This window comes from Schistocerca nitens, chromosome 11 (assembly GCF_023898315.1).
Source record: "Schistocerca nitens isolate TAMUIC-IGC-003100 chromosome 11, iqSchNite1.1, whole genome shotgun sequence".
NCBI lineage: Eukaryota > Metazoa > Arthropoda > Insecta > Orthoptera > Acrididae > Schistocerca > Schistocerca nitens.
In genome coordinates, this window is record NC_064624.1 from 107370295 (window position 1) to 107384994 (window position 14700).

The 14700-nt window shown below is 41.6% G+C and overlaps 1 protein-coding gene across 1 annotated transcript in view; it reads left to right on the plus strand.

The window, feature by feature from the left end:
- The first annotated feature begins 1398 nt into the window (after nucleotides 1-1398).
- Nucleotides 1399-14700, plus strand: part of LOC126213275 (F-box/LRR-repeat protein 7-like) — a 71419-nt gene continuing 58117 nt past the window's right edge. The window contains exon 1 of the mRNA XM_049940936.1: nucleotides 1399-1533. The gene's annotated coding sequence lies outside the window, so the exon portion shown is untranslated. The remainder of the gene's footprint in view (nucleotides 1534-14700) is intronic.

Here is a 14700-nt window from a genome sequence, read left to right on the forward strand (position 1 = left end):
AGAATTGGCAATCTATTTTTGTGTGAGTTGTAACCTTTCCTCATTCGAAGAAGCATCACCGTTTATGAGTAACAGCCACATTTCTCTTGGTGACTGGTTTAATTGTTCTTCCTTTGTCACAGTGTAATTTGCCAAACTCATCTCACAGCAGCTATTGAGACAGAATTCCGAAACGGAGTGCCTCATTAAACAAGTAATTGGCTATCACAGAGCACAATAGCTTACGAAAAACCTCATAGTGTCGGTTTGCAGTAACATAAAAGAAGAAATTTCATATTTATTTTCATACTAGGAAGCTCTTGTTTTGCTAGCTGTCGATAACTCTTAAAAAATTACAGTCACTGGAGTGAAATAAATAAAAAGGGAAGTATAAGTACTGATATTTCGCCATAGATAAGAAAATTCCCTGTGTTTAAGAATTGGCAAAACAGTCTCCTCCTTGTGTGCCATAATTCGCCAAACTTTCGTTTCGATGTCTCGAGCGGTTTAGGAGATATGAGAGATGTTGCGAGTATTTCATTCTCGCGGGCGTGAGATCGGAAGTGAGCGCGCTACATGGGACCCATTTGCTCGAGATCGGAGGCAGATAGAGACCTCCTACCAAGTCTAAACAAAAATTCAACATGTTAGCTAAATTTCATACGCAGCAACATATGGTGTAATAAGCACCAAACGCAAACTGATAGCGTCCCCTAATTTTCGTTGCAGACTTTTTGTGTTTTGCGTAGTGTCTTACTAAAGTCATCACAATAAGAATGGTCATTAGCGAGGTGATGGGCACTTCGCCACGAAGCTGACATATAGCGCTACAAGTAAGGCAAAAATCATATATTTTCAGTGAATAGTTTCTGTAAAATCGTTTGAGAAAGATAACAGGTTGCGCGCGCTTCGGTTGTGTCAGCGCAGAGCGTCGCCAGTCGGCATGTCCGAAGAATGGTTCACGCGTCGCAATATGCGCCGGACCCGCGCGATTCGTGTGGCACGTGCGTGTCGCGCTGTAGTGTCGTGTCACGTCACACGTGCTATACATTTCTCAATTTGCGCCTAGACACATCTTCCGGAAGACAATACCGCTTTTCGCTGTCATGTTTACGTCTGGACCCACAGCGGATTTGTTAGCCCAGTTAAATATGGCGCCTGGAAAACAGCTGTTTAAGTTTGTCTATCTCTTTGGTTTTTTTATTTGGTGTGACTTTTAGTATGAAACCTGTACAGTGTTTTGAAATTTTACAGAATAATCTTACATTTATCTAAAGATATCATAATTAGCTTTGAAATTAATATATTTCGATGAAGGACTTTGCTTTGCCACAGAATACATTTGCTAGTGTGATGTGTGGCGTGATCTCTGAATACGTTTGTTTATGAGTTGTTTGTGAATGTGAGTAGTAGGCAGTAGGCACTGGAGAAGAACATTGGTACACCGTGTTGTTGGAATGTGAATGTCCTGTTTCTTTTTACTTTCTCACACGTCCAAAATATATACAGGGGAATATTGAAGGAATTCCAGTCACGTTGTAATTAAACGTAGTGGTAAGTTCTACATTTCCTTTGTTTTCCTTTTTGTATGCCAGTGGTATAATCAGTTACGTTAGTAAAAAAAAAAGGTTGTCATCACTGAAATTCGTGAGTTTTCCATTTGAAGTATTTTTCTAGGACTTCAAAAAGGATTTTTTTTCCTTCACGAAATTTTGTTGGTGTCTTAGTCACATGTGTAGTTTGAGTTAGCGGTTGAGGAGGTCCACAAGTAAGGAAGCAGAGTTTTTTATATTATGCTTTGCTTTAATGCGTTATAATTGAGAAGTGGCTCAGAATAAATAAATCCCTTATACCGCGGGCTGGCAGTTTTTGAGATATTACATGGAGTAGTAGTAGTTCATTTCGAACCACTATTCCCAAAGTACAACCTCTGTTACTGAATTTAGGACACCGTATCCTTATATTATGTTATTATTGTAGGCACAAGGTATTACGTATTAATGACCGCCTCGCATATATTGTAGTTGATGTAGGATGTATTTATATACTCGCCGGTTAGTTGTGCGTTATGCAATACTTGTTTCCTGCATTTACTACGCAGTTTCTTATTTGTAACTCAAAATGATTGTGTGGATCAAACGTAGACTTGATCTGTGATTCAAATGTTGATGTTCCGTTTAAAATTTTATTGCAAAGAAACATACCAAAATAAACACGTTTGAAACATTACTGCGGTTACAACGAAACGACATGTATCCGTGCCGTACAATTATTACAGATACAGTTAAATAAATTTTAGCATTACTGAGACATTTGAGAGAAAATCCAGGACCTCGCAGGGGATGTAGTCTGTCTAAAATTTATTGGTGAATTTCGATGATGCGTTTCCGCCTGGAGATTGGGATGCCGTTTTTAGAGCATTGACAACAAGGTGCTGCTGCCATAATCTTGGCAAAAAGGATAATGCGATGATTTATATCAATATTCCAATTGTATTCAGAAACGATTATATTGAAATTTATTTTCTGACGTGACTTGTTGTTTGACATTTTAGGCGTTTTGTCACGAAGTCACTAAGCGCGAAATGCGCCAAGGGGTTTAAATTGCATGAGCTAAGAAAAGTAGCTTCGTCCAAAAAAAAAAAAAAAATAATAATAATTTATGAATGTTTCGAGTCGGGTTTGAGAGCATTCAGAAGGAATAGCAATCGCACAAATGTCAGTGTTGTCACCATTAATGATAGAAGGAATTAGTTAATTTGTAAAAATAACAGATCTTGCTTTAGTTCTGTATGTGCCAGAAATTGATGCCATTTAGAAAAGGCACAGTGTACCAGAAATACTTTTGATGTTAAAAGTTACAGAATGACGACTTACCAAAAGCACTGCTTCCATTTGAGATTATGGAAGAGCAGTTTGCATTGTAGTAATGATTTGTGACCATATTTTCAAAATATGGGGAATTGATATACATGACCAACAAAAAAATAACAATGGTTTGTTGTGGTCTTCAGTCTTAAGACTGCTTTGATGCTGCCCTCCATGCGAGCCTATATTGTGCACGCCTCATCTCTGCATAACTACTTCAACCTAAATCAGTTTTCAACCCACTGAGGTTCAACGGAAGCGTCCGATTCCACCCGTCTGCATTGACCCATGGCGTAAGGGTGTTAGCGTCGGTTGTGTTTGTAGATCTCGTCTTGTTGTTATTTGATGTATGTAAGCTTAAGCATTTTTCTGTAGCTCCACATTTCGAAAGCTTCTATCTTTTTCTTGCTTGACTTTCTTGTCAAGGGAAGCGTCAGATTCCAACAGCCTGCTTTGACCTGTTAATTACCATGTTGTTAAATTGACTGAGATAAACTATACCCTAGGTGGAATCAATGAGTAAATGGTAAAGGAATGTGAGAAATTGTAGTAACATGTTACCAGTAAGTATATTTCATCACATAATGTTTGGATTTGCATTGGCGAAAAACTTCCACATTTGCCCTTACATTTTCAAACTATTTAAGATATTTATGATTGTATTACGTGACAAATTCTGTTTGTATAACCCATGTTACAGTGATATGATGGAATACTATATTTACTATTATGTAAGTGGGGAGTAATAATAAAGGCAACCTAGCATTTTTGGCATAAGGGAAGTGTCTGATTGCACCCATCTGCTTTGCCTCATGATGTCACCATGGTGGAAATGCCTACTTCCAGTTTCTACGAAATGGCAACAGCCGTCACTACATATGCGTGCCAACTATTGTGAACAAAAATAAAAAAGACAAGAAATGCCTCACTCAAGCAATTACATGAAACTAATGGGAAAACTGCGGGAAATAGGGGGTTTATGGCGGGAACAAGCTAAGTATATAACAAAACGAAACACTGCATCATCCCAAAACAAATGTTATCAACAAAAAGAAGGTCAACTTACAACATAACGCTAGTCACAAAACCAACAGTAATTGCACACTTCACTTGTCCTACACAGCTCATACAAAGCCCAATGTACCAAAAAAGCAACATCTGCTATTCTAAAAAGCAGAATCAGACATTTTCCTTGACCTACATAGCTCAAACGAAGCCCTCCAAGCCAACACCTACCACTTTGAAAAGTGGCATCGGACATTTCCCTTGACCTGTATAGCTGATATGCAGCTCTAGATACCTACTGGTGAAGCATTAATAAAAAAATCACAATCACAAACTTCACACAGTTGCATAACTCACAAAACACCACCTCCATATTTACAAGATCGATTAAAACAACCAGAATACCATAAATATAGAACAGACAAAACATCACAACTACCATAGAATAAAACCATCACAACACACACACACACACACACACACACACACACACACACACACACACACACACCAGAGTAGTCAGACCTAACAAAAACGTCAAACACATAAAAAAGGGAAAAAAGCAACAACTCGTGGTAAACAAAGCAGACGCTTCCAGATCTATGTTACAGCACTGTCTGCCCTGACTCATATAAACCCACATTACCCCATTGGTAACCAAGACTCAAATGAACCCAATACCCCACATTAAACTCGATACATCAACTTCCACTAACAGAACATGCCACCAGATAAAACACTGCAACATCTACAAACACAAATCAACTCAAAAACATGGCACCATAGTTAAGTCACACACCGCAACATCATTAAATCATAAGTCAAAGCGGACAGGTGGAATCGGATGCTTCCAGTGACCCGCATTTTGTTAGGAATCCCCCCTGAGTAAAGTGTCTGCTAAAAATCTAACACTTTTGTCATTCTACTGCTGTTTGGAGAAAAACCAAGGCAGATGTAATACCCGTTATAGCCGTACAATCCATGACAATGGAGTTGTAGCTCTGAAATGCATTGGACAGCAATTTAAAAATACAGATTTGTCACAGATGACAGAACATTATTCACCCTTGAACGGGCATGCCGATTTTTGTAACGCAAGCAGGCAGGTGGCGTAATTTATATGTGTGCAAAGAATAGCTGCCTTTGTTACTAAGGTAAACATTTATGAGCAAAATGACAGTTTCATCTTAGTTTAATTAAATAACAGTAAAATAAACTTATAAGAGCTAAATAACTGTTTATTTAACAGTAATGAAATAAACCTTCAGTGTATCACTCTGTTGCCACGTACAAGTGTTGCCTGAGAGTGTAATAGCCCCCCCCCCTCCCCCTGAGCATTAAACAGCATACTTGCATCTGCCAAACGCTTAATCGATTACTGATTATCTCTCAGACGGTTGCCTCATTGTGGGATTGTGCTGCTAGCTTGGAATCTGTGTTATTTTCTTGCATGGATTCTAAATTTTTTTCTCAGTCAGCTCACTGTTTACTTTGTATTACTGCTACTCACATAGATGTATGACAACACAACTTCTCACTGTCAGCTGGAGCAGTAACGAAGGAGTAGGTATGGGCTTCCAATTGTAAAACAACAGAGGAACAGTACAAGATAATATTGTTTGTGGTTGGTGCACTTTATACGTGGACACATCGACTCGAGAGTTAATAGTACGTAACTTGTGGTTCTGCTAGTTATTGGTACTTGGTATTGTGGGCTTCATTTGAGGAATATAGGTCAAATGAACCTTCGGGTATTGGTTTTCATGCTTGTGTTTGTGGGGGGGGGGGGGGGGGTGTGTAACATTATTTGAGCTGTATATATCAAATTAAATATTATATTAAAATTATATGTTTTTTAAAAATATGTTTTGTTTGGTATATTCTCGAGGATGGCAGTTATAAGAGTCGAGGGGCCAGGAAAGGGAAGCACTGGTTGAGAAGGGAGTGAGACAGGGTTGTAGCCTGTCCCCGATGTTATTCAATCTGTATATTGAGCAAGCAGTAAAGGAAACAAAAGAAAAATTCTGAGTAGGAATTAAAATCCATGGAGAAGAAATAAAAACTATGAGGTTCGCCGATGACATTGTAATTCTGTCAGAGACAGCAAAGGACTTGGAAAAGCAGTTGAACGGAATGGACAGTGTCTTGAAAGGAGGGTATAAGATGAACATCAACAAAAGCAAAACGAGGATAATGGAATGTAGTCGAATTAAATCGGGTGATGCTGCGAGAATTAGGTTAGGAAATAAGACACTTACAGTAGTAAATGACTTTTGCTATTTGCGGAGCAAAGTAACTGATGTGATCGAAGTAGAGAGGATATAAAATGTAGATTTGCAATGGCAAGGAAAGCGTTTCTTAAGAAGACAAATTTGTTAACATGGAGTATAGATTTAACTGTCAGGAAGTTGTTTCTGAAAGTATTTGTATGGAGTGTAGCCATGTATGGAAGTGAAACATGGATGATAAATAGTTCAGACAACAAGAGAATAGAAGCTTTCAAAATGTGGTGCTACAGAAGAATGCTGAGGATTAGATGGGTAGATCACATAACTAATGAGGATGTATTGAATAGAATTGGGGAGAAGAGGAGTTTGTGGCACAACTTGACTAGAAGAAGGGATCGGTTGGTAGGACATGTTCTGAGCCATAAAGGGATCACCAATTTAGTATTGGAGGGCAGCGTGGAGGGTAAAAATCGTAGAGGGAGACAAAGAGATGAATGCACTAAACAGATTCAGGAGGATGTAGGTTGCAGTAGGTACTGGGAGATGAAGCAGCTTGCACAGGATAGAGTAGCATGGAGAGCTGCATCAAACCAGTCTCAGGACTGAAGACCACAGCAACAACATTCTCAAGGATTCCCTGTGTGTTATTTATCGGTTTCATTTGAGGGGTGTCTGCTATCATATCATTAGTCAAACCATGCAGGCATAATTTGAAATTTCCATATTGCCATCCACTTTTCACTTACATTGCGGCTACACTCCAGACAAGCTTCCTAACACACAAAATTGTATTAAATGTTAACATAAACCTCTTTTTCAAAAATGTTTTTCTTGCTATTGCCAGTCTGCATTTTATATCCTGTCTCTTTCAGCCATCAACAGCTTTTTTATGGCCCAAATAGCAAAATTCACCTGCTACTTCTAGTATCTCATTACTTCATACGAGTATTGGAAAATACACACTGGAATAATGACAATATTCTAAAAACGATAGATTGCTAGTCGCCATGTAGTGGAGATGTTAAGTCACGTGTAGGCACAACAAACTGTCAAACGAGTAAGTTTTCAGACAAAAAGTCTTCATCGGAATTGGACACCACTCACTCGCTCACGTGAACACAACTCTCGCACACATAGCCGCAGTCTCCGGTTGCCAGGGACTGTAGCCATATGTGTGGGCAGGTGTGTTTGTTTTGTTTAATTGTGATGAAGGCATTTGTGGCCCAAAGGTTACTTGTTTGGCAGTCTTTTTGTTGTGTCTATCTGTGACTCAGCATCTTCGCTATTGGCGAGCAGCAATCTATCCTTTCAATAATATTGTCCTTATATGAGTATTTAGAAATAAAATCAACTGATCACTGAAATGTTACTCTTTAACTGTAGCATACAGGGATTCACGGACAGATTCTCAGGCATGCAGGTGGCGGATGGGGGGAGAAGAGATCAGCTTGTGAAGATCAGAACAGTTTCTTACTTTCTCCTTGTCTGTTCCCTTCATCAAACATAATTTGCTGCCACTCCCACTTTTAATTTACTACGGTTACCTAGGTTTTAATAAGAATAACATACATAAATAGTTTTAATATAGTACTAATAACAACTTTCTTACTTTAATGCTTAACAACGTAGGAAAAGATAGATTTCTAGTAAAAAAGACACTTACCATGAAATTTTAGCCACAGCCTTCATCAGAAAGGAGAAAGGCAAACATTACTGCCAACTCCGGCAGCTGGGGCCAGAATGCCACTATCGTGTGGATCGAAAGCAGCAATCTGGAGGGGAAGTGGAAGTGATAGCAGCATCTGGGTAAGGAGAGAGAGGAACGCTGTCTGACAGAGGGTGCAGGGACTAGAATGCCAACAGATGCAGGGCCATGAATTTGTGGGGCAGGGAGGTGGGGAAAACAGAGTGAAAAAGGAGAGGAGTGTGAAAAGATGGGTGGGTGTGTAGGCAGATGGCTACAGTAGAGGGTGGGGTACGAGAATGGAGGTGATAGGACAGAGACGGAGGAAACTGTTAGGTGGAGGGTATGGAAACAGTGTCACTGTAGATTGAGGCTGGGATAATTACAGGAGCAGATGGCTCGGGTAGTAAGCAGCCATTGAAATCGAACGCATTGTGTCCAGCTGCGGGTGGTCTACTGAGCCCTCGACCGCAGTTTGGTGGTGGTTGTTAATCCTGGTGGACAGCTGATTGTCATATCAATATACAAAGCTGTGCAATGATTGCTGCGGAACTGGTAAATGACACAGCTGTTTTCACAGGTGGCCCTACCCCTGATGGGATAGGGTAAGCCTGTAACAGGACTGGAAAAGGAAGTGCTCGGTGGGTGTTTTGGCCAGGTCTTGCATGTGGGCATGATTGCGACAGGTTGTGGAAATCGGGAAATTTCAAATTTGTCAAGGAAATTGGGGAAATACCAGGGAAATTTGGAAAAAAACTGGAAAGATCTTGTTTTTTCTCTCTGTAGATGATACGGTTTTTTTACTGAGGTGTCATGCATCGTCACTAGCTGGGTGCAGCTGAGTACGTTCACTGCTTCCCTACTACTTCATTAATACTGATTTTCCCCTTCCTAACATCACCCTTAACTCGCAGTCAGTGCTGCCACCATTTCTTGTCTCTAGCCTAGTAGCTGCCAGTGAGAGGCAGGAAGGCACGGGGAGTGGTTTCTCTGGATCTGATTCTCAGAGAATGTAGGTGCAGCAGCCGCAGACGGCAGTCGTGTGTGCACGAGTTGTGTCTGAGTGATTGTGTGAATGTGTGAGTGCACTCTTGTTTTCTTACAAAAGCTATGGCCAAAAATTTAGTTGTGAAAGTGTGATTGTCTTTTCTACATGCCTATCTGCAGCTCAGCATTCACCTTTGTGGTGAGTTGCTACCTGTCCTCATTATTATTGATTCTCAGAGAATTTGAACAACTTACCTATTGTGTGGATTGATCACTGTGGTGTCATTTCATCAACATGCTGTCTGTGGCTTCTGAGTAGCTGGCTTCTCGATGGCTTGTGAGTAGCTGGCCACTCGATTGGATTTCCGCAACGGGCTAAAACCGCAGGCTGCTTCTGTGGTTATCTGTAGTGGATTGGGCATGCCAGTCTGAAGTCATTCGGTTCTCACTAATGTGCAGGCCCTGCCCGTCTGCTCTAGTCTCACCATTCAGCCCGCAGGCTGGATCTGTTTGTGTGTGGCGTAATGCAGCGGATTTTCCTGGTTTATCCGTGGACCCGGGAGTGCAGTACTCCTCAGCAGGCCAGAGGCCGTGGGCAATGGATTTCAGCAATTGGGATTGTTTCACCGCAAGTACATTGTGCAGTGTGGTGTTTTATAGACATTTTATTTGCTCTAGTACATTATGGCTCTTCAAAAATAGTTTATATGTCACAAAGTATCGACAAAAAGAAGAAAATTGTGTCAGTAGTTGGCGGTTTGTACGCTGTGTGCTCATATATTTCTCAAAAGAGAAATCACAAAATACCGATAAAATAGTAATAGATATAACACAGTGGGTAATTACCGACAATAATGAACATAGTAGAATCAACATTTTATTTTCAGCCACCTACAGTGTTTGTTTACACAATTCTTCCCCCTTTTAAACACTCTTTTCTGAGGTTATTTTTGAAATCAGTGAAGGGATTTTAAATCTTCTGTGCGACTCCAATGAAATGCGTATTTTTGTCACCAAATGTGTTTCATTTTATTGAAATTAAATAACATCAGTGGTCTTCATGAGACTCGTACCTTTTGTCTTACTGTCTCCCTCTAAAAACGGTTCATTACAAAAGATGTTGATGTTAGTACGTAAGAATTTTGCTCACATCAGGAAACACCATCTGCTTGCAAGTGTTTTAGATTTTTCCTCATTTGTCCTATTGTTTCTTGTACTGCAGCTGCAGCTGTCAGGGAAAAATGCTAAAACTTGTCTGGAAGGCAGGGAAATATTAGGGAATTTCACTTGGGGAAACTTGTGGCAACCATGGCAGGCCTTCCACGGGAATATGGTACTTGTGACAAGGTGTTGGGGTTGGGATTGGGAGTGGCATAGAGATGAACTAGGATGTTGTGTAGATTGGGTGAGTGACGAAACACCATTTTAGGAGGTGTGGAAAGGATCTCTGGTAGGATGTACTTCATTTCAGTGCTCAGTGATGGGTAATGAAAGTCCTGGCGAAAGATGTGATATAGTTGTTGCAGTCTGGGGTGGTTTCGATTGACTGGGGGCACTGTTTTATGGCTGGTCCTCGGGGGAGGTGGGAGGATTCGGGGAGTGAAGGGAAATAACACGAGAGACCTGTTTGCGGACTAGGTCTCGGAGTAGAACCTGTCTGTGAAGGCATCGGTGAGACCCTCGGCGTACTTAGCAAGAGAGTTCTTGTCACTGCAGGTACCCCATCCCCAGGTGGCCAAGGTGGGAGAAATTTTTAATGCGAAAGGGACGACAGCTGTTGAAATGCAGGTGCTTTTCGTGGTTGGTGAGTTTAATGTTGTGTGTACAGAGCCATCAGAGAGGTGGTGGTCAATATGTAAGAAAGTGGCGTGCTGGATTGAGAACAGGTGAAGCGGATGGGGGAGAAGGTGTTGAGATAGTGAAGAAATGGAGACTGGATGTCTTGGCCCTGCATCCAGATCATGAAGATATCGTCTTAATGCTTAATGTGTTGCTTAATGCTCAATGTGTTGCTTTAGCAATAGAAAGTGTGCAACGACCACTACCAGTGTTTGACGTAGCATTACAGTTATAAACTCAGGCTCTACAGATTATGGGTATGAGGTCATGTAAAAGGCTCTACAGATTATGGCTATGAGGTCATAATGTCAGGAATGCTGCCTCTTTCAGTTGTTTCTGCCTGTTGTCAGGAAAATAAAGTTGTTGTCCCCCCCCCCCCCCCCCCCCCACTTTCATTACTCAACTTCCTGTTGCTTGTTGGTTCTGTCTATGGACTTGAGAATTGTGGTCAAGTTGTTGTTGACAGAAAGCATAGCCAACCTGTGAAGGAGTGCCATTACAATGCTGGAATACCCTCAGCAGCTCTTCAGACTGCAATCCCATCTGTGTGGCTAGCCTTTAAGTGACCAACTGAAAAGTGTCCTGTGTTGAACATAGCCTGTAATTTACTGCAATTCGTGCCTGTTTTAGACTGAGTTTGTGCTAAGTTATATTCTATAAACTATCCAAGAACCTGGGAAATTAATATACGTAAAAATGAAAATTCTTTTGGGTAAAATGCACTTAGGTTGTCGGTGGCACCTGTGTCGTGAACTGATTTTGGCACTTTGTTGACATTGGTTGTTGTCAGTTGGAGGACAGTATGCTGTACCCAGTGAGAATAGCTGGATCTAATGACTTACTTTGGCAGAAGATATGGGTTGATTACATTTGTTTTTAATATTGAAAGCACTAGAATACTTTTATTGACCTAGTTATTGTGATTTGTTGCCTCGGTTACTGATGTCCACCAGGCTTGCCATAAGTCCTGGAAATGAGGGACTTTCAAATGTATTGGAAATTCGAAAGGAAAAAGACTGGAAAAACTTCATTTTAGTCTCAGTAGATGAAATGGTTTGTTTGCCGAATGCCACTCATCGTCACTGGGTGCAGTTGAGCACATGCTCTGCTTCCCTACTCTCATTCTTACTGCTTCTCCCCTTCCTACCACTCCCCTCAGCTTGCAGTCAGTGCTGCCACCACTTCTTGCCGCTAGCCTAGCAGCTGCTGACGAGAGGCAGTGAGAAGTGGTTTGTTTGGCTCCGATTCTCGAGAGACTGTCGATGCGGCAGTCACGTGTACGTGAGTTGTGCACGAGTGATTGTGTGAACGTGTGTGCGCTCTCGTTTTCTGACAAAGGCTGTACCCAAAATTTTAGTTGTGAGGGTGTGATTGTCTTTTCTGTGTGCCTGTCTGTGGCTCGGCAATCGTCGTCGTGGTGAGTTGCTACCTGTCCTCATTATTATTGATTCTCAGAGTATTTCCACAAGTTATCTGTCGCACAGATCGATCGTCGCGGTCTCATTTCGTCGACGCGGTGTCTGTGACACGTGAATAGCTGGCCACACGAGTGGACTCACACGACGGGCCAAAACCGTAGGCCGTATCTACAGGTACCTGTAATGGATTGCGCCTGCCGATCTCGAGCCCACAGTTTCCCACTGGTGTGCGAGGCCTGCTCGTCAGATGTAGTGTCACTGATATACCCACGGCCAGTTTTGCTCGTTTGGCGTAATGTGGCAGATTTTTGTGGTTTATCCTAGGAACCGGGACTGCGGTGCTCCTCGGCAGGCCGGAGGCCACGTGCAGTGGATTTCAGGAATTGTGACTGTCTCACCACAAGTACACTGTACAATGCAACGTTTCATAGAAATTTTATTTATTCTAGTAACTTTTGGTGTTTTGATAGTTATGTATAGATTAGAAGGTATGGATTATAAGAAGAAGAAATTATGGCAGTTACTGTCAATTGTACACTATGTACTGATATATTTCTTGAAAGAAGAATCGCCCAATACTGGTAAAATAATAGATATAACACAGTGGGTAATAACGAACATAGTAGAATCAACATTTTATTGGCAGTCACCTACACTGTTAATTTACACAATTCTTCCCCATGTTATACACTTCTTTCAAGATGACTGCTTTTTATGGGGTTATTTCTGAAACCAGTCAAGATATTTTAAATCTGTCTTGCAACTCCAATGAAATGTGTATTTTTGTCACCAAATGTTTCATTTTATTGAAATGAAATCACATCAGTGGTCTTAATGAAACATATATACGAGGGCAGTTCAATAAGTAAGCAACACATTTTTTTTTCTGAAACAGGGGTTGTTTTATTCAGCATTGAAATACACCAGGTTATTCCCCAATCTTTTAGCTACACAACACTATTTTTCAACGTAATCTCCATTCAATGCTACGGCCTTACGCCACCTTGAAATGAGGGCCTGTATGCCTGCACGGTACCATTCCACTGGTCGATGTCGGAGCCAACGTCGTACTGCATCAATAACTTCATCATCATCCGTGTAGTGCCTCCCACGGATTACGTCCTTCATTGGGCCAAACATATGGAAATCCGACGGTGCGAGATCGGGGCTGTAGGGTGCACGAGGAAGAACAGTCCACTGAAGTTTTGTGAGCTCCTCTCGGGTGCGAAGACGTGTGTGAGGTCTTGCGTTGTCATGAAGAAGGAGAAGTTCGTTCAGATTTTTGTGCCTACGAACACGCTGAAGTCGTTTCTTCAATTTCTGAAGAGTAGCACAATACACGTCAGAGTTGATCATTTGACCATGGGGAAGGACATCGAACAGAATAACCCCTTCAGCGTCCCAGAAGACTGTAACCGTGACTTTACCGGCTGAGGGTATGGCTTTAAACTTTTTCTTGGTAGGGGAGTGGGTGTGGCGCCACTCCATTGATTGCCGTTTTGTTTCAGGTTCGAAGTGATGAACCCATGTTTCATCGCCTGTAACAATCTTTGACAAGAAATTGTCACCCTCAGCCACATGACGAGCAAGCAATTCCGCACAGATGGTTCTCCTTTGCTCTTTATGGTGTTCGGTTAGACAGAGGGACCCAGCGGGAACAAACCTTTGAATATCCCAACTGGTGAACAATTGTGACAGCACTACCAACAGAGATGTCAAGTTGAGCACTGAGTTGTTTGATGGTGATCCGTCGATCATCTCGAACGAGTGTGTTCGCACGCTCCGCCATTGCAGGAATCACAGCTGTGCACGGCCGGCCCGCACGCGGGAGATCAGACAGTCTTGCTTGACCTTGCGGCGATGATGACACACGCTTTGCCCAACGACTCGCCGTGCTTTTGTCCACTGCCAGATCACCGTAGACATTCTGCAAGTGCCTACGAATATCTGAGATGCCCTGGTTTTCCGCCAAAAGAAACTCGATCACTGCCCGTTGTTTGCAACGCACATCCGTTACAGACGCCATTTTAACAGCTCCGTACAGCGCTGCCACCTGTCGGAAGTCAATGAAACTATACGAGACAAAGCGGGAATGTTTGAAAATATTCCACAAGAAATTTCCGGTTTTTTCAACCAAAATTGGCCGAGAAAAAAAAAGTGTTGCATTACTTATTGAACTGCCCTCGTATCATTTGGCTTGCTTTCTTTATCTCAAAACAGTTCATTACAAAAGATGTTGATGTTTGTATTTATGATTTTTGCTTGGACATTCAGAAATGCAGAAGTCGTTACATTTTTTGTCAATTTATGTCTTTACTTACCCTTGACATCTCAAAATTTGTCAGAGAAAATGCAAAAACTTGTCTGGAAATCAGGGAAATATCAAGGAATTTCACTGGGGGAAACTTGTGACAACCCTATTCTCATGTGTTTATGTGTTTGGTGAATGGAGGAGGAGGGCAACGGAGGGGGGGGGGGGGGGGAGACAAAACATTGCTGTTTTTAACGTGGGGTTTAAGAGAGCAGATCTAAGAACTTGTCTAGACCCTTTTGAAGCTGAAGATGTCATACAGTGTCTGAAAAGTCATTGTGGCTTAGAAAGTCCTTCATCTGAATCACTTTATTATGTTGATTACAGATTTTGAATTGTTGTTGTTGTTGTTGTGGTCTTCAGTCCAGAGACTGGTTTCATG